The 20,334-nt window shown below is 38.7% G+C and overlaps 2 long non-coding RNA genes across 4 annotated transcripts in view; one reads left to right on the top strand and one right to left on the bottom strand.

Annotated features, from left to right (window-relative positions):
• Positions 1-20,334, top strand: part of LOC141408309 (uncharacterized) — a 163,441-nt gene that overhangs the window by 71,151 nt on the left and 71,956 nt on the right. The gene's annotated exons all lie outside the window — the stretch shown is intronic.
• On the bottom strand, positions 15,990-17,795 carry LOC141408310 (uncharacterized). Its single transcript, XR_012422002.1, has 2 exons — positions 17,571-17,795; positions 15,990-16,610 (listed from the first exon to the last, which is right to left on the bottom strand). It is a non-coding gene; the product is annotated as an uncharacterized lncRNA (long non-coding RNA).

Raw genomic sequence — 20,334 nt, 5'->3', positions numbered from 1 at the left:
ATAAACCAAGCATAGTGACACATGCTTGTAGTCCCAACTACTTGGGAGGCTGAGGCAGGAGGATCAGTTGAGCCCAGGAATTTGAGACCGGCCTGGGTAGCAACATAGTGAGCCCCATATCTAAAACAAACAAACAAATAACGACAACAACAACAAAAAAGAAAAACTTAATAAGAAATAGAGATATATGAATAACTTAACTGTCGTAAAAATGCTCAATAAATTAAAAGAGAGCGCAGACAGATAACAAAAACAAGAAAACTATGCATGAACAAAATGAGAAATTAATAAAGTGATGGAAACTATGAAGAAAAAACAAAAAGAAATTCTGAGCCTATGCAACATAGGAAGATTCCATTTCTACAAACTATTAAAAAACAAATTACCCAGGCATGGTGGCATGCACCTATAGTCCTAGCTGTTCAAGAGGCTGAGGTGGAGTATTGCTTAAGCCTGGGAGGTTAGAGCTGCAGTGAGCTGTGATTGTGCCACTGCACTCCAGTCTGGGTGGCAGAGTGAGACCTTGTCTCAATAAATAAATAAATGAATAAATAAATAAATAAAATTCTGGAGGTGAAGAATTTGATAACTGAATTGAAAAATTCACTAGAGGGAGTCAACAACAGACTTGATCAAGCATAAGTAAGAAACAACAAACTTGAAGACAAGCCATTTGAAATTATTGAGTCAGAAGATCAAAACACAAAATTAAAGTGAAGAAAGCAAAAGGGACTTATGGCACGTGATCAAGTTGACAGATATATGAATAATGGGAGTTTCAGAAGGAGCAGTGAGAGAGAAGTAGACAGTGAGCTTATTTTAAAATATAGTGGCTGAAAACTTCCCAAATCTGAAGGAAAAAAATGGACATTAAAATTGAAGGAGCTCAAAGGACTCTAAATAAGATGAACAAAAGAGGCCTATACTGAGACACATTATGATCAAACTGTCAAAAATCAGAAAGAGAATCTTGCAAGCAGGAAGAAAACAGTGACTTGTTAGATATGAGGGAGCTCCCATAAGATTATCAGTGGATTTCTCAGCAGAAACTTTAGAGGCCAGAAGGGAATAGGATGATATATAGTCCAAGTGCTGAAGGAATAAAACTGTCAACCAAGAATACCATTTACTGTAAAAATGTCCTTCAAAAGCAAAGGAGAAATAGATTTTCTCAGATAAACAGAAGCCAAGAAAGTTCATCACCACTAGATCTGCCTTACAATAAAGGTTAAAGGGCATCCTTCAGGTTGAAATGAAAGGACATAAGATGGCAACGTGAAAGCATACAAAAATATAAAGCTTGCTAGTAAAGAAATATAGACACAAATACAGAATACTATAACACTGTAATGGTGGTACATAAATCACTTTAAATTCTGGTATAGAATTTAAAATATGAAAGCATAAAAAATAGCTACAACTATAAACTATGTTAATAAACACAAAATATAAAAATACAGTCATCCCTCAGTAGCCACAGGAAATTGGTTCCAGGAACCCTCGCAGATATCAAAATCCATAAATGCTCATGTCCTTTATTTAAACTGGTGTAGTACTGCATATATATGCACATCCTCCAGTGTGATTTATGTTATCTCTAGATTACCTATATGTTAATAGATTACTCATACTTAAATCTACTACATGTAAATGCTTTATAAACAGTTGCTATATTGTATTGTTTTAATATTTGTATTATTTTTATTGTTGTATTTTATTTTTATTGTTGTGGAGGTGTTTTTGACCTACAGTTGGTTGAATGCATAGATGTGGAACCCACAAATGCAGAGGGATGATGGTGCTAATTTGTGTCATCAACAACATAAAGTTGGGAGGGATGAAAAAGAGTTGAGTTTTTGTATGCAACTGGAATTGTTATCAGCTTAAAATAGATTGTGATAACTGTAAGATGTTTTTTTGGGCCCCATAGTAATCACAAAGGAAATACATATGGTAGATACACAAAAGAAAACAAGAAAATAATCAAAGCATTAAAAAAAACCAACAAAACACAAACGAAAGCAGCAAGAGAGGAAAAAGGAGACAAAATAACTACAAAACAGACAAAAGACAATTAACAAAATGGAAATAGTAAGTCATTCCAATCAGTAATTACTTTAAATGTAAATGAATTGGCTGGGCTCAGTGGCTCATGCCTGTAATCCCAGCATTTTTGGAGGCTGAGGTGGGCAGATCATGAGGTCAGGAGATCGAGACCATCCTAGCTAACATGGTGAAACCTCGTCTCTACTAAAAATACAAAAAATAAGATGGGTGTGGTGGGGCTCACCTGTAGTCTCAGCTACTTGGGAGGCTGAGGCAGGAGAATTACTTGAACCTGGGAGGAGAAGGTTGCAGTGAGCTGAGATGGCACCACTGCACTCCAGCCTGGGTGACCGAGTGAGACTCCATCTCCAAAACTAAAGTAAACTAATAAATAAATAAATAAATTACATTCTCCAATCAAAACACATAGAGTGGCTGAATGGATTAAAAAAATAAGATGCCACTATGTATTTTCTATAGAGATTCACTTTACATTTAAGAATGCACCTAGGCTGAAGTGAAAAGATGGAAAAAATATTTCTATGCAAATAGTAACCAAAATAGAGCAAGTGTGAACATATTTATATCAGCCAAAATAGACTTTATGTCAAAATTTGTCACAAGAGGCAAAGAATATTATGTAATGATAAAAGGGTCAATTCTCCACGGAGATATAACAATCACAAATATGTATGCATCTAACTTCAGAGCAACCAAATATATGAAGCAAACATTGACAGACTTGAGAAAATAGACAGTAACACAATAATTATACATTTCAATACCACACTTTCAATAATGGATAGATCAACCAGACAAAAGATCAATAAGGAAGCAGAGGACTTGAACAATATTGTAGATCAATTAGACCTAACAGACCTATGCAGACACTCCATCCACCAGAACCAGAATACACTTTCTTCTTAAGCACACATAGGACATTGTCCCAGATAGATCACATGTTTGGTCACAAAGCAAGCCTTAAGAAATTTAAGAAGACTTAAATCATATCAAGTATCTTTTTCAACCACAATGGAATGAAACTAAAAATTAATAGCAAAAGGAAAACTGGGAAACTCACAAATATGTGAGAATTAAGCAACACACTCTTGAACAACGAATGAGTCAAAGAAGAAATCACAAGAGAAATTAGAAGTATCTTGAAACAAATAAAAATAAAACCACAGCATACTAAAACTTGTGGAATGCAGCAATAGCAGTACTAACAGGAAAGTTTATAGTGGTAAACACCTACATTAAGAAATAACAAAACTTGCAAATAAACTAACTTTACACCTCAAGAAACTAGAAGTAGGCAAGCAAATTAAATCCAAAATTAGAAGAAAAAATGAAATAATAAAGATTAGAGCAGAAAGAAATGAAATAGAGAATAGAATAACAACAGGAAAATTAAAAAATGAGTTTGTTTTTTGAGAAGATCAACAAAATTGACAAGCCTGTAGCTAGGCTAAGAAAAAAGAGAGAAGACTCAACCAATTTAAATCAGAAATGAAAGAGACATTACAACTGATACCACAGAAATAAAATGATAATAAGAGACTACTATGGACAATTATATGACAACAAAATAGGATAACATAGAAGAAATGAATAAATTCCTAGAAAAATATAACATACCAAGACTGAAGCATGATGTAATATTAAATCTGAACAGACCTATAACTAGTAAAAAGATTGAATCATTGATCAAATATCTCCCCACAAAGTAAAGCCATATGGACCATATGGTTTTACTGGAGAATTCTACACACACTTAAAGAAGAATTCATACCAATCCTTCTCAATTTTTTCCAAAAAACATTGAAGAGAAGAGAACACTACTAAACTCATTTTATGAGGCCAGCATTACCTGACACCAAAGCTAGGCAGATAGTGCAAGAAAAGAAAGCTGCAGACCAATATTGTTGATGAATATTGATGCAAAGATCCTCAACAAAATATTTACAAGCTAAATTTAACAGCACATTAAAAGGATTATACATCAAAACCATGTGGGAGTTATCTCTAGTATGCAAGGATGGTTCAACATACACAAATCAATCAATGTAATATACCACATTAACAGAATGAACAATAAAAATCACATGATGATCTCAATTGATGTAGAAAATGCATTTGGCAAAATTCAACACTTTTATGACAAAACACTTATATATGAATGGAAGGAATATATAAATATAATAAAGACTATATATGAAAAAACTAAAGCTGAGATCATACTCAATGGTGAAACATGGAAAACTTTCCTTTAAGGTTAGGAGCAAGGCAAAGATACTTACTCTCACCTCTCCTATTCAACATTGTACTAGAAGTCTTATAGAGCAATTAGGCAAGAAAAAGAAACAAAAGGCATCCAAATTGTAAAAAAAGAAGCAAAATTACCTCTGTTCACAGATGATGTGATCAAATTTGTAGAAACTCTAAAGATTACACACATACACACATACAAAAATTGTTAGAACAGATAAACAAATTTAGCAAAGCTGCAAAATACAAAATCAACACACAAAAATTGGTTGTATTTCTATGCACTCACAATGAAAAATCCAAAAAAGAAAATAAGAAAACAATTACATTTGCAATTTCATTAAAAAGAGCAAAACATGTAGGAATAAACATAAAGAAAATTGCTACCTAAATCCCAATGTCACTTTTTGCAGAAACAGAAAGAACAATCCTGAAATTCAAATGGAATTGCAAAACACCCTGAATAGCCATAATAATCCTGAGAAAGAAGAAAAAAGCTGGAGGCCTCATACATAATGTTTTCAAAACATATTACAATGTTACGCCAATCAAAAGAGTATGGTACTGGCATAAAGACAGACATATAGACCAATATAAGAGAATAGAGAGCCCAGAAATGTTCCCTTCACATCTGTGGTCAAATAATCCTTGACAAAGATACCAAGACTACACAATGGGGAATGGATAATTTCTCTAACAAATTTGGTTAGGAAAATTATATATTCATATGTAAAAGGAAAAAGTTAGACCCTTTTCTTATACCATACACAAAAATTAACTTGAAATTAGTTAAAAACCTGGAGGTAAGACCTGAAACTATAAAACTCTTAGAAGAAAACATAGGAGGAAACTTTCATGCCACTGGATTTGGCAACAATTTAAGAATATGACACCAAAAGCACAGGCAACAAAAGTAAAAATAAATGGGACTACATCAAACTTTAAAACTTCTGTTCAACAAAGGAAGAAATCAGCAGTGTGGAAAGGCAACCTGCAGAATGGGAGGAAATATTTGCCAACCACATATCTGAAAAGGGGATGATAACTGGAATATATTTTTAAAACTCTGACAACCCAATAACAACAAAAAGCTTGATTTAAAAATGGGCAAATGACCTAAATGGGCATTTCTCCAAAGAAGATATACAAATGGCCAAGAAGCATATGGAAGAGATGTTCAACATCATTAATTACAAGGGAAAAGTAAATCAAAACCACAAAGATATATCACTTTATGCCTGTTAGGATGGATACTATTAAAACAAAACAGAAAATAACACATGTTGGAGAGGATGTGGAGAAGTTGGAATCCTCATGCACTTTTGGTTAGATGTAAAATGGTGCAGTCACTGTGGAAAACAACATGGAGTTTCATCAAAAATTAAAAATAGAAGATTCCATCCCAAGATGGCCAAATAGGAACAGCTCCGGTCTGTAGCTCCCAGTGTGATTGACACAGAAGATGGGTGATTTCTGCATTTCCAGCCGAGGTACCTGGTTCATCTCATTGGGACTGATTGGACAGTGGGTGCCACCCATGGAGGGTGAGCCGAAGTAGGGCAGGGTATTGCCTCACCCAGGAAGCACAAGGGGTCTGGGGATTTCCCTTTCCTAGCCAAAGGAAGCCATGACAGATGTTACCTGGAAAAATGGGACACTTCTGCCCAAATACTGTGCTTTTCCAATGGTCTTAGCAAATGGCATACCAGGAGATTATATCCCGCGCCTGGCATGGCAGGTCCCACACCCATGGAGCCTTGCTTACTGCTAGCACAGCAGTCTAAAATCAACCTGCGATGCAGCAGCCTGGCAGGAGGAGGGGCATCCACCATTGCTGAGGCTTGAGTAGGTAAACAAAGCAGCTGGGGAAGCTCAAACTGGGTGGAGCCCACCGCAGTTCAGCAAGGTCAGCTACCTCTGTAGTCTCCACCTCTGGGAGCAGGGCATAGCTGAATAAAAGGCAGCAGAAACCTCTGCAGACTTAAACGTCCCTGTCTGACGGCTCTGAAGAGAGCAGTCGTTCTCCCAGCACAATGTTTGAGCTTGGAGAATGGACAGACTGCTTCCTCAAGTGGGTCCGTGACACCCATGTAGCCTAACTGGGAGACACCTCCCAATAGGGAGTGACTGACACCTCGTACAGGCAGGTTCCCCTCTGGGATGAAGCTTCCAGAGGAAGGATCAGGCAGCAATATTTACTGTTCTGCAATATTTGCTGTTCTGCAGCCTCCGCTGGTGATACCCAGGCAAACAGGGTCTGGAGTGGATCTCCAGCAAAATCCAACAGATCTGCAGTTGAGGGACCTGACTGTTTGAAGGAAAACTAACAAACAGAAAGGAATAGCATCAACATCAACAAAAAGGACATCCACACCAGTACCCCATCTGTAGGTCACCAATATCAAAGACCAAAGGTAGATAAAACCACAAAGATGGGGAGAAACCAGAGCAGAAAAGCTGAAAATTCTAAAAACCAGAGCACCTCTTCTCCTCCAAAGGATCACAGCCCCTCACCAGCAACAGAACAAAGCTGAATGGAGAATGACTTTGATGAGCTGACAGAAGTAGGCTTCAGAAGGTCGGTAATAACAAACTTCTCTGAGCTAAAAGAGGATGTTCGAACCCATTGGAAGGAAGCTAAAAACCTTGAAAAAAGATTAGACAAATGACTAACTAGAAAGAACAGTGTAGAGAAGACCTTAAATGACCTGATGGAGCTGAAAACCATGGCACGAGAACTATGTGACACATGCATAAGCTTCAATAGCCGATTCAATCAAGTGGAAGAAAGGGTATCAGTGATTGAAGATCAAATTAAGGAAATAAAGTGAGAAGACAAGTTTAGAGAGAAAAGAGTAAAAAGAAATGAACAAAGCCTCCAAGAAATATGGGACTATGTGAAAAGACCAAATCTATGTTTGATTGGTGTACCTGAAAGTAACAGGGAGAATGAAACCAAGTTGGAAAACACTCTTCAGGATATTATCCAGGAGAACTTCCCCAACGTAGCAAGGCAGGCCAGCATTCAAATTCAGGAAATACAGAGAACACCACAAAGATACTCCTCGAGAGGAGCAACCTCAAGACACATAATTGTCAGATTCACCAAGGCTGAAATGAAGGAAAAAATGTTAAGGGCAGCCAGAGAGAAAGGTCGGGTTACCCACAAAGGGAAGCCCACCAGACCAACAGTGGATCTCTTGGAAGAAACTCTGCAAGCCAGAAGAAAGTGGGGGCCAATATTCAACATTCTGAAAGAAAAGAATTTTCGACCCAGAATTTCATATCCAGCCAAACTAAGCTTCATACGTGAAGGTGAAATAAAATCCTTTACAGACAAGCAAATGCTGAGAGATTTTGTCACCACCAGGCCTGCCTTACAAGAACTCCTGAAGGAAGCACTAAACATGGAAAGGAACAACCGGTAGCAGCCACTGCAAAAACATACCAAACATCAATGCTAGGAAGAAACTGCATCAACTAACGGGCAAAATAACCAGCTAACATCATAATGACAGGATCACATTCACACATAATAATGTTAACCTTAACTGTAAATGGACTAAATGCCCCAATTAAAAGATGCAGACTGGCAAATTGGGTAAAGAGTCAAGACCTATCGGTGTGCTGTATTCAGGAGACCCATCTCACGTGCAGAGACACACATGGGCTCAAAATCAAGGGATGGAGGAAGATCTACCAAGCAAATGGAAAGCAAAAAAAAAGCTGGGGTTGCAATCCTAGTCTCTAAAAAAAACAGACTTTAAACCAACAAAGAGCAAAAGAGGCAAAGAAGGCCATCACATAATGGTATAGGGATCAATTCAACAAGAAGAGCTAACTATCCTAAATATATATGCACCCAATACAGGAGCATCCAGATTCATAAAGCAAGTCCTTAGAGACCTACAAAGAGACTTAGACTCCCATACAATAATAATGGGAGACTTTAACATCCCACTGTCAATATTAGACAGATCAATGAGAGAAAGTTAACAAGGATATCCAGGACTTGAACTCAGCTCTGCACCAAGGAGACCTAATCGACATCTACAGAACTCTACACCCTAATCAACAGAATATACATTCTTCTAAACACCACATCTCATTTATTCCAAAATTGACCACATAGTTGGAAGTAAAGCACTTCTCAGCAAATGTAAAAGAACAGAAATCACAGCAAACTATCTCTCAGATCACAGTGCAATCAAATTAGAACTCAGGATTAAGAAACTCACTCAAAACTGCACAATTACATAGAAACTGAACAACACGCTCCTGAATGACTACTGGGTAAATAATGAAATGAAGGCAGAAATAAAGATGTTATTTGAAACCAATGAGAATAATAAAGACACAACTTACTAGAATCTCTGGGACACATTTAAAGTGTGTGTAGAGGGAAATTTATAGCATTAAATGCCCATAAGAGAAAGCAGGAAAGATCTAAAATCGACACCCTAACATCACAATTAAAAGAACTAGAGAAGCAAGAGCAAACACATTCAAAAGCTAGCAGAAGGCAAGAAATAACTAAGATCAGAGCAGAACTAAAAGAGATAGAGACACAAAAAACCCTTCAGAAAATCAATGAATCCAGGAGCTGATTTTTTGAAACGATCAACAAAATTGATCGACCACTAGCAAGACTAATAAAGAAGAAAACAGACAAGAATCAAATAGACACAATAAAAAATGATGAAGTGGATATCACCACTGATCCCACAGAAATACAAACTATCATCAGAGAATACTATAAACATCTCTATGCAAATAAACTAGAAAATCTAGAAGAAATGGATAAATTCCTAGAAACATACACCCTCCCAAGACTAAACCAGGAAGAAGTTGAATCTCTGAATCGATCAATAACAGGCTCTGAAATTGAGGCAATATTTAATAGCCTATCAACCAAAAAAAGTCCAGGACCAGACAGCTTCACAGCCAAATTCTACCAGAGATACAAAGAGGAGCTGGTACCATTCCTTCTGAAACTATTCCAAGCAATAGAAAAAGAGGGAATCCTCCCTAACTCATTTTATGAGGCCAGCATCATACTGATACCAAAGCCTGGCAGAGACACAACAAAGAAAAGAGAGTTTTAGCCCAATATCCCTGATGAACATTGATGCGAAAATCCTCAATAAAATACTGGAAAACTGAATCCAGCAGCACATCAAAAATCTTATCCACCACAATCAAGTTGGCTTCATCCCTGGGATGCAGGGTTGGTTCAACATATGTAAATCAAAAACATAATCCATCACATAAACTGAACCAATGACAAAAACCATGTGATTATCTCAATAGATGCAGAAAAGGCCTTTGACAAAGTCCAACAGCCCTTCATGCTAAAAACTCTCAATAAATGAGGTATTGATGGAATGTATCTCAAAATAATAAGAGCTATTTATGACACACCCACAGCCAGTATCATACTGAATGGGCAAAGAACTAGAAGCATTCCCTTTGAAAACCGGCACAAGACAGGGATGCCCTCTCTCACCACTCCTATTCAACATAGTGTTGGAAGTTCTGGCCAGGGCAATCAGGCAAGAGAAAGAAATAAAGCGTATTCAATTAGGAAAAGAAGAAGTCAAATTGTCCCTGTTTGCAGATGACATGATTGTATATTTAGAAAACCCCATCATCTCAGCCCAAAATCTCCTTAAGCTGATAAGCAACTTCAGCAAAGTCTCAGGATACAAAATCAATGTGCAAAAATCGCAAGCATTCCTATACACCAAAAACAGACAAACAGAGAGCCAAATCATGAGTGAACTCCCATTCACAATTGCTACAAAGAGAATAAAATACCTAGGAATCCAACTTACAAGGGATGTAAAGGACCTCTTCAAGGAGAACTACAAACCACTGCTCAGTGAAATAAAAGAGGACAGAAACAAATGGGAGAACATTCCATGCCCATGGATAGGAAGAATCAATATCGTGAAAATGGCCATACTGCCCAAGGTAATTTATAGATTCAATGCTGTCCCCATCAAGCTACTGATGACTTTCTTCACAGAATTGGAAAAAACTACTTTAAAGTACATATGGAACAAAAAAATAGCCCACATTGCCAAGACAATCCTAAGCAAAAAGAACAAAGCTGGAGGCATCATGCTGCCTGACTTCAAACTATACTACAAGGCTACAGTAACCAAAACTGCATGGTACTGGTACCAAAACAGATACATAGACCAATGGAACAGAACAGAGGCCTCAGAAATAACACCACACATCTACAACCATTTGATATTTGACTAACCCGACAAAAACAAGAAATGGGGAAAGGATCCCCTGTTTAATACACAGTGCTGGGAAAACTGGCTAGCCATATGTAGAAAGCTGAAACTGGATCCTTTCCTTATACCTCATACAAAAATTAATTCAAAATGGATTAAAGATCTAAATGTTAGACCTGAAACCATTAAAACCCTAGAAGAAAACCTAGGCAATACCATTCAGGACATAGGCATGGGCAAGGATTTCATGACTAAAACACCAAAAGCAATGACAACAAAAGCCAAAATTGACAAATGGGATCTAATTAAACTAAAGAGCTTCTGTACTGCAAAAGAAACTACCATCAGAGTGAACAAGCAACCTACAGAATGGGAGAAAATTTTTGCAATCTACCCATCTGACAAAGGGCTAATATCCAGAGTCTACAAATAACTTAAACAAATTTACAAGAAAAAAATAAACAACCCCATCAAAAAGTGGGCAAAGGAATGAACAGACACTTCTCAAAAGAAGACATTCATGCAGCCATCAGACACATGAAAAAATGCTCATCCATCACTGGTCATCAGAGAAATGCAAATCAAAACCACAATGAGATATCATCTCACACCAGTTAGAATGGCAGTAATTAAAAAGTCAAGAAACAACAGATACTGGAGAGGATGTGGAGAAATAAGAACGCTTTTACACTGTTGGTGGGACTGTAAACTAGTTCAACCATTGTAGAAGACAGTGTGGCAATTCCTCAAGGATCTAGAACTAGAAATGCTGTTTGACCCAGCCATCCCATTACTGGGTGTATACCCAAAGGATTATAAATCATGCTACTATAAAGACACATGCACACATATGTTTATTGCAGCAGTATTCACAATAGCAAAGACTTGGAACCAACCCAAATGTCCATCAATGATAGACTGGATTAAGAAAGTGTGGCACATATACATCATGGAATACTATGCAGTCATAAAAAAGGATGAGTTCATGTCCTTTGCAGGGACATGGATGCAGCTGGAAACCATCATTCTGAGCAAACTATCGCAAGAACAGAAAACCAAACACCACATGTTCTCACTTGTAGGTGGGAATTGAACAATGAGAACACTTGGACACAGGGCAGGGAACATCACACCTGTTGTGGGGTTGGGGGCAGGGGGAGGGATAGCATTAGGAGAAATACCTAATGTAAATGACGAGTTAATGGGTGCAGCAAACCAACATGGCACATGTACACCTATGTAACAAACTTGCACGTTGTGCACATGTACCCTAGAACTTAAAGTATAATTTAAAAAAGAACAAAACTATAAATTTCTAGAAAAATCACAAGAAAATACATATCCAAAGCATGATCCATAACAGAAAAAAAATTGTACTGATATTGATAGACCATATTTTGTTTATCTATTCCCCAGCTGATAGACATTTGGAGTATTTCTAGTTTTTACAATTATAAATAATGCTGCTGTGAACATTTGAATAGAAGCTTTTGTGTGCACATACATTTTCACTTCTCTTTAGGTAGACGCCTGGGAGTAAAATTAATGGGTTGTATTGTAAGTGTACATTTAATCTTTTAGATATTGCCAAATAGTTTTCCAAAGTGGTTGTATCATATTACATTTCTACCATCCATGTAAGAGCGTTCCAGTTTCTTCACATTCCTAACAACACTTGCTATTGTCAGTCTTTTTAATATTAGCTATTCTGGTGAGTGTCACCAGTAGCTCATTGTGGTTTTACTTTGCATTTCCTCTGTGACTAATGATGTGATCATCTTTTTATGTACTTATTTTCCATTTGCATATCTTCTTCAGCAAATGTCTATCCAAATCTTCCACCACCCCCTCTTTTTGTTCTATTATTGATTTGAAAAAGGGCTTATATTTGAATTGTAATAGTTTGTTATATATTCTGGATACAAATCTTTGATCAGACATATGTTTTGCAAATATTTTCTCCTGGCCAATGGCTAACCTTTTCATTTTCTTATGTCTTTTGAAAAGGAACATTTTTAATTTTGATGAAATACAATTTACTAATTTTTTCTATTATGGATCATGTTTCAGTGATATACTTTCTTGGTTTTTTTCTAGAAAGTTACAGTTTTTGTTTTTCTGTTTTTCGTTTTTGTTTTTTGTTTTTGTTTTTGTTTTTTTGGTTCTTTTTTTTGACGACAGAGTCTCACCCTGTCGCACCCAGGCTGGAGTACGGTGGCGTGATCTCGGCTCACTGCAACCTCCACCTCCTGGGTTCAAGTGCTTCTCCTGCCTCAGCCTCCCAAGCACCCGGGATTACAGGCATGTACCACACACCAGGCTAAGTTTTGTATTTTTAGTAGAAACAGAGTTTTACCATATTGGCCAGGCTGGTCTCAAACTTCCAACCTGAGGTGATCCGCCTGCCTCAGGCTCCCAAAGTGCTGAGATTACAAGTGTGAGCCACTGTGCTCGGCCATTTTTGTTCTTATATTTAGGTCTATGTTCCATTTCATGTTTATTTTTATGCATGATGTGAGGTAAGGATCAAGGTTTATTGGAGGGTTTTTTTTTTTTTTTGCATGCAGATAGTCTATCGTTTCTGCCATTGAATTACACTGACACATTCATTGAAAATTAGTTGATCACATATGTATGAGTCTTTTCCGGACTCTTTATTTTGTTTCACTGACCCATATGTCCGTCATTACACCAGTATCACAGTCTTGATTATTGCATCTTTATAACAAATATGGAAATCAGTTAGTGTAAGTCACCCAATTTTGTTCTTCTTCAAAATTGTTTTGTCTCTTTTAAGTTAGGAGTTGCTCCCTGTTTTTGTAAATAAAATTTTATTGGCACATTAAAAAAATTAAAAATAGAATTACCATATGATCCAGAAATCCCACTTCTGAGTATGTGCCTAAAAGAATTGAAGGGAGGAGGAACACGAAGACCTATTTGCACACCCATGTTTATTGCAGCATTATTCATAATAGCTGAAAGGTGGAAGCACCCTAAATGTCCATACTCAGATGAATGGATACAGAAATGATGGTGTGTGTGTGTGTGTGTGTGTGAGATATTCCATGCAATGGGATATTATTGAGCCTTTGAAAAGAAGAAAATTCTGTCACATACGACATGAATGAACCTTGAAGACACTGGCTAAGTGAAATTAGCCAGACACCAAAAGGCAAATACTTCAAGATTCTACTTATGTGAGTGTTTCTTAAAGAGTCAAATTCATAAACAGAGAGTGCAATGGCGGCTGCCGGGGCTAAGGGGAGGAGGAGGGGTGGGACGGGCGCTGTTCATGGGTGTAGATGCAAGATGGAGGGTTCTGCGATCTGTCGCACAGCAGTGTGCGTGTGGTTGACAATATTGTCCTGTTCACTTGAAAATCACTGCTAGGGTAAATTTGATGTTACATGTGGTTTTGCCACAACTAAAAGATAATAATCCAGTGCAGGTTGGGGGGCTGATGAGTGAGTGGGGTGCAGATGTCTGGCCTTACATGGATAATCAATCACTGAAGCTGAGAGATGGGTACATGGGGACTCATCCTGTTCCTCTTTCTAATTTTGTATATATTTCATATTTCCATAATAAAAGTAGTTTTTTTGAAAAAGGAAGGAAATATTTTTCTTTCTTGTGAGCTTTTAATTTTTAATAGCATTTATAGGTCTGAGTTTATGAGTTGACTGATTTGCGAAGGGTGCAGGCCTTGCTGCTATTAATAGTTCTTTCTGCTAACAGGCAAGGGCTGTGTTCTCTTAAAAATGCTTTAGCCCCAAACCTAAAGTAATGGAGGAGTAAGGAGGTCATAGAAGAGTGCGGGGTAGTCCTGGGAAGTTCAGATCCCATCAGTCTCCTGACAGAGCCCATGATTTGTCTTCCTACCCACAGCCCAACCTCAGCTCCGAAACCAGATGGAAATTGACCATCAGACCCGAACTTCACAAAGTCACCTGTCTATTGAGAATTAACCAGTGCATAATATAAAAACTTCCTTTTACAGTTTGTTCTGAAACATGTTTTCCCATTCACTTCCTCTCCCTAGAAGTTGAAGATAAGCTCCTATAAGATAAATTGTACCTTTTGCCAACAATTGTATCACATGCTAATATGCCAGATAGTTTTTAACAATTTGATCACAGTAAGACCTGGAAAATCAACTATTCATTTGTGTCTTTGGAAACAGGAAAGCAGAACTGAGATAAGAGCCCAGGCTTCTCTGTGGATTAAATGAAACAAACAAACAAAATCAAAATGCCAAACTGTAACCCTGCTTATTGTTGTAGGATTGTATCTATCACAAGGGATAAAGTAATCTTCCGTATCCAGAGTCCCACGTATGTTCCAGCCTTAGTCCCACCAGACTAAGTGGGTTATACTTTTTCCTTATGGAATAGAGTCTATGGTAGGATTTTTTCCCTGAGTACATCAGTTTTGCTCTGTTCTCTTTTCCACCTCACCTGGCCACCTGTCTTCCTCACACGGAGTGATCTGTCAGAAAGTTTTGGTAGAAAGCCTTCGTAAATTTAGAGGGCAAGGCTGCTCAGATACAGGAAGCACAGGAGTAAAGGGAGTCAAAGGTGATGAAATCGAAGAGAGTGCATCAGCAGCCAGGGATTAAACGTCCAGTTTGTGTCTCTCTGTTTCAGTTTCTTCCCTTCCTTCTTCCTTGGTGTCCAAAGGCCCCTCTCTGCGGGCCTTCCCGCAGTCTAGAATGTGAAATACCAGATTGTTCAGTGGATGTAAAGATAAAATAACTCTTCGAATGTGTTTTCCCTTAAACAATTTGTGAGCCCTCCAGTAGTTATCTAGTGAGTGTGTCTGGGGAAGTTTTGGGTCGCACGGATGTGCTAATGACAAGACATGCCCCACCGCTGGGTGGTTTAACTTACTTTTCTTCTTCGTTACATATTGTGAAGTTTAAACTTATATGTGTCCATTTGGCTAGAGACAGAAGCACAGAGGACACTGATGTTGTAAAGTAGTTAACAAGAAGCATACAAATGGTCACATCTGCAAATTCCTCTTAAAGCTATCTGCATTGATCCACACACAACCATGTCGCCAGTATTTCCAAATTCAATGTGAAAAAGATTAAATGTATCCAACATGGCTTATTACTTATTGGGAATTTAAAATGTCAAACTATACTCTCAATGTGTTAGTTGCAAAGTGTTAACAAATATCAGTATGAACTTTCTCCCATAGTTTGTCATTGAGAAACAAAAAAAAGCAAAAATTATAAAAATAAAGCTCCTGATATTTTAAGGGCAACATGCAAGATTTCTCTGTATCAAGGAATAAAAAAGGCATTCTTGTATATTTGACATAGTAATGTGTAATTGTTGTATTGTGTGTTAACATACATTCAGTCTTCCAATGATGAGACAATATATCATTTTAAAGCAAATTGGCCAACAAAATATTCAGTTTTTCTAAATTATGACTTTAATGTGAATGAAATGTCCTATGTCATTTATTTCTTGATACAAATAAGGTCTATTTTATGGACAATAATATTTAAAGATTATTAAACATGAATTCTAAGACAACATTTTAGTAACATTGACATCAAATTTTTAAACAAAATTTTACCAGAAACAGTGGAACTATTTGGAACAATTACTAAGAAGATCTAGGGGATTAAATTATTACTATTGAAAGAGTTTACAATAAAAAAGGAAAAGGCAAGGACCGTTGCTTGGTAAGATCCTCACCAAATGCCCCGTTTCTGATGTCCTGGTGCCACTCTTGAAGGTCTTTCTTTTGGTGTGAAGATCTCTGAGGACAGCTAGCACGCCACAGCCAGAAGCTGCTGATTGCCAGCAAATTCACAGCTGCTCCCTGGAACTGGCTTTCGGGACTTCTCAATGCTCCAGGAAGGGCTGAGCAGAAAGCCTGTTCTCCCCAGAGATTCCAGCAAGGATGTGAAGTGCACACCGGGGCTCCGAGGCTCCGCTTGGCTGTGTGGGGAGCGTGTTTTGCACCCTGATGAGCTCAGAGGTCGAGCAAGGCCAGCAGGTTGCAAAATGAAATCAATAATGACGTTTTCTGTTGGTTAAAGATAATTACCAAAATGAGTAGGGTGACATCTCTCAAAATGAACAAAGTGACAGTGAAAAAGCTGGGGAGATCTGAATGAAGTCTGCAGTTTAGTTAACAGCACTGAATTGATTTTAATTTATACGTTTTGACGAATGTACTATAGTAGTGTAAGACGTTCTCATCATGGGAAGGTGGGTGGGGAGTATATGGGGATTCTCCGTATGACCCTTCTGCAGTCTAAAATTATTTTAAAATAAAAAGTACATATATATTTAATATATATGTGCAAATATTTCTTTTACAAGGAGTTCTAGAGGAGTTAGGCTGAGAGATTTTGATGCCACATGGAGGGAGTCTGTTGCCGATCTCAAATACGGCACCTGGCCTGATAAATATTTTGTGGGCAGGACGTTGAAGAATGCATCTCCTGTGCCGAGTGCACACAGTTCATTCTTTTGGAGCACTTTCCTGCCCTGAGGATCACTGCGAGTCCCCCGTGGTAGTCTGTTTGCACCTGGAGATGTGGGGGCAGCACCCTGCCCCATCTCTTTTATGTCCTAATAATGCTGCCGTTCTGACCATCCATTGAATCGGGTCCCTACTGCATTTCACACTTGGATTAACTCAATCATGCAAATTATGTCAAGCCTAAAAGAAATCGGGCTGTGGGCAAATAAGAAACGCTAATAAAAATTGAAAATACGGCTCACAGCCGAGATGCTCCTTTAAGAGGCGGCTGCTCTCACAGTCCTCAGGTTCCCCGGCTTTGGGAGAGTGGGAGTGGGGTGGGGGGGTAAGCAGGGTGGGGGCGTAAGCAGACTTGAGCTGCAACATAAAGAAAACCCACAAGGTCAATTAGATTCCCAAATCTGGATTCACCTCTTCATGTGGAATGAAATGGTCCCGACAAGATTAGCAGGACACGATGAACAAAGCATTCCTTGAAATATTTTTGTTTGTCCTTACCAAGCAAAGATTTCCAGCGGACTTTTAGTAGGTTTCCCAGTATTCCGTCTTGCATTAACACACAGTGTTTCGGTGCCAAGCCTCTGCTCTGCTGGTTCCTCCACTTGGAAGCCCTCTGGTAGACATTTCTATCACACATCTGGCTCTTTACTGTCGTCTGAGGTCCGGTTAAAACACAACCCCTTAATTCAGACAGCTTTCCTGACTGATCTCAAGAGAAGCACTGTCTCCTGCTCTGAACCCTGTCCTGTTTTGCTGGTTTTTCACGTACGTCACCTAACATTTCCTGCCTTACATCAGACTCATTTGTGTACACTCAGCTCCTTGCTGCCTGGAATGTAGGCTGCCTGATGGAGAAGCCATGCTCTCTGGGTACGACACCACAAGTTCTGGTGTCATGGTTTATACACATCATTGTGGGTGCTCAGAAGTTATTTCTAGAAGGATTTCCTTGGAGTTTAGGTCGTGAATGAAGAAAAGACTATAATGGGAGAGGCTATGAGAGCTTCTAACTTCTATGTCAGACTGGCTTCATGCTCAATTTGGTCTCCGTTCTTCATCAGTAGGGAACATTAGGTCATTAGGTAAAGGAAGGGACCTGGTGTGTGTGTGTGTGTTTTCTTTCTTTTCTTTTCTTTTCTTTTCTTTCTTTCTTTCTTTCTTTCTTTCTTTCTTTCTTTCTTTCTTTCTTTCTTTCTTTCTTTCTTTCTTTTCTTTCTTTCTCTTTCTTCCTTTCTCTCTCTCTCTTTCTTTATTTCTTTTTTTAGACAGTCTTGCTCTGTCACCAAGCTGGAGTGCAGTGGCACGACCTTGGCTGGCTGCAACCTCCTCCTCCGGGGTTGAAGTGATTCTCCTGCCTAAGCCTCCCGAGTAGCTGAGCCTACAGGTGCACACCACCATGGCCGGCTAATTTTTGTATTTTTAATAGAGACAGGGTTTCACCATGTTGGCCAGGATGGTCTTGATCTCTTGACCTTGTGATCTGCCTCGACCTCCCAAAGTGCTGGGATTACAGGCATGAGCTACTGTGCCTGACCAACCGTGTGTGTTTCTAAACAAAAAACCAAATTTGAAAAGAACCATGAATATGCAAGGAGGGCCTGGACCCTGTTGGAAGCCCTCAGAGGCATGACTCCAGCTAATCCTTAGCTTCCAGGGGTGAACCCAAATGTGTAGCAGGTGCTTGGTTTGATTCCCCGCTTACTCCTGAATTCTTGATCTACTCAGCACTAGTCTCCCTTTAGGGGTTTCACCTACTTTACTTGAAAGCTATTGACCTAAGATTGCCTGTGCAGATAATTTCCTGTACCCACTAACATGGATTAGATTTAAGTTTATTGAGTGCAGAGATGACATTTAAAACTTCTCTGTATCATTCACAGCACCTAGCCCAGAATGGAGTTCAAAAGTATTAATTCAGTCATTGCCCCCACCAGTGGGATAAGCTGAGCTGGCAGGACCCTTCTCCAACCTCTCCTTGTCCCTCCCAGCTACTCCTGCCAAGCGGATTGAGGATATTGTGTGGAGGATCACAACCTAGAGCAAATGACACTGTCTCTGAGGATGGAGATGATGATATTACTAATAGCAACCCCAAGAACAACGTTTACAAGTGCTTCCACCTATGGACCATGTGCTGTGTTTAAGTACTTATGTGCCTTATCTCATTTAATCCTTAAGAAATCCTCCAAGGTATGTGTTAAATGAGTGTCAATGATGCACCTTTTACACACAAGAAACCTGAGGTTTTGGGAGAATCAGAAATGTGGATCTTAGAGCCCAGGCCCTGAGTCAGCAGGAAAACCTACACTTCCGGTCCTGTGGTCTTGATCAGCTGTGCTGGTGCAGCCAGCACAGAGTGGAGGCTTTGAAACATACATCTTCTCACAAAGAACCATTGTTTCCAACAGAGGGATCAGAATAGCGCTGCTTCTGTCTTCTGGGCTGATGTAAACAGTCTGGGTAGACCAGGGTCTTATCTCCATCTACAGCTGAGGAGGCCGGAGACAATTTGATAGAAGCTGCACTTCAGTGACCACAGGCACACACAGAGTCTGCACAGGTTCACCCAAAGATCTATCTCCAAAAGCTGAGCTTTTCCTAGAACAGCCATAATATCTGGCTTTATTCCACATTTGTTTTTACCTTGCTGCTTCTCCTGAAGAAAGCCCTATGACAAAAATTGGCAATAAAATTATTAACCATAATCATTTTTATCTTAAACCAGCTCACTTATGTTTAATAACCACTGAAGTAAGTGAGTTAAAAATAACCTCGTATTCTATTTCTCCTTCTGGGTGATTGGCATCTCTTTCCATTCAAAATTAGAGAAAATACCAAAGCTCAGCCGTGATCTTCCTTCTAGAGGCTTGTTGGAACTCCAAACACATACCCCTGACAGATACAACAGGGATTAATGAGCCATGACCAGAAGTTTGATTTTTCTGTCAAGTGCTCCCATCCGTCTTTAATAAACAGAAGAATAACATAAACTCCATTGCCTGCCTTCCACTGCTGAAACTGAGCTGGCTGTTCCTGGTACCGTGTGTGTTGAGTTGAGTTATGATTCTAAATGACTTGACAAACGCTTTTACAAGCCCCTTTGGTCTGCTACTCTGGTGACTGTCTTTGCTCCCCAAGTTCCATTTCTTTGCCTCTGTTCAACGTGGGCAGCTCAGTGCTTTGCCAGTGGAAACCGTCAAATGTAATATCACATTTACAACTAAACGACTTCAATTTAGTGTCACTGGTGCACTATCTGTGG

The sequence above is a fragment of the Macaca fascicularis genome, chromosome 13 (assembly GCF_037993035.2).
Source record: "Macaca fascicularis isolate 582-1 chromosome 13, T2T-MFA8v1.1".
In the NCBI taxonomy this organism is placed as follows: domain Eukaryota; kingdom Metazoa; phylum Chordata; class Mammalia; order Primates; family Cercopithecidae; genus Macaca; species Macaca fascicularis.
This window is presented reverse-complemented; position numbering and strand designations above follow the sequence as displayed.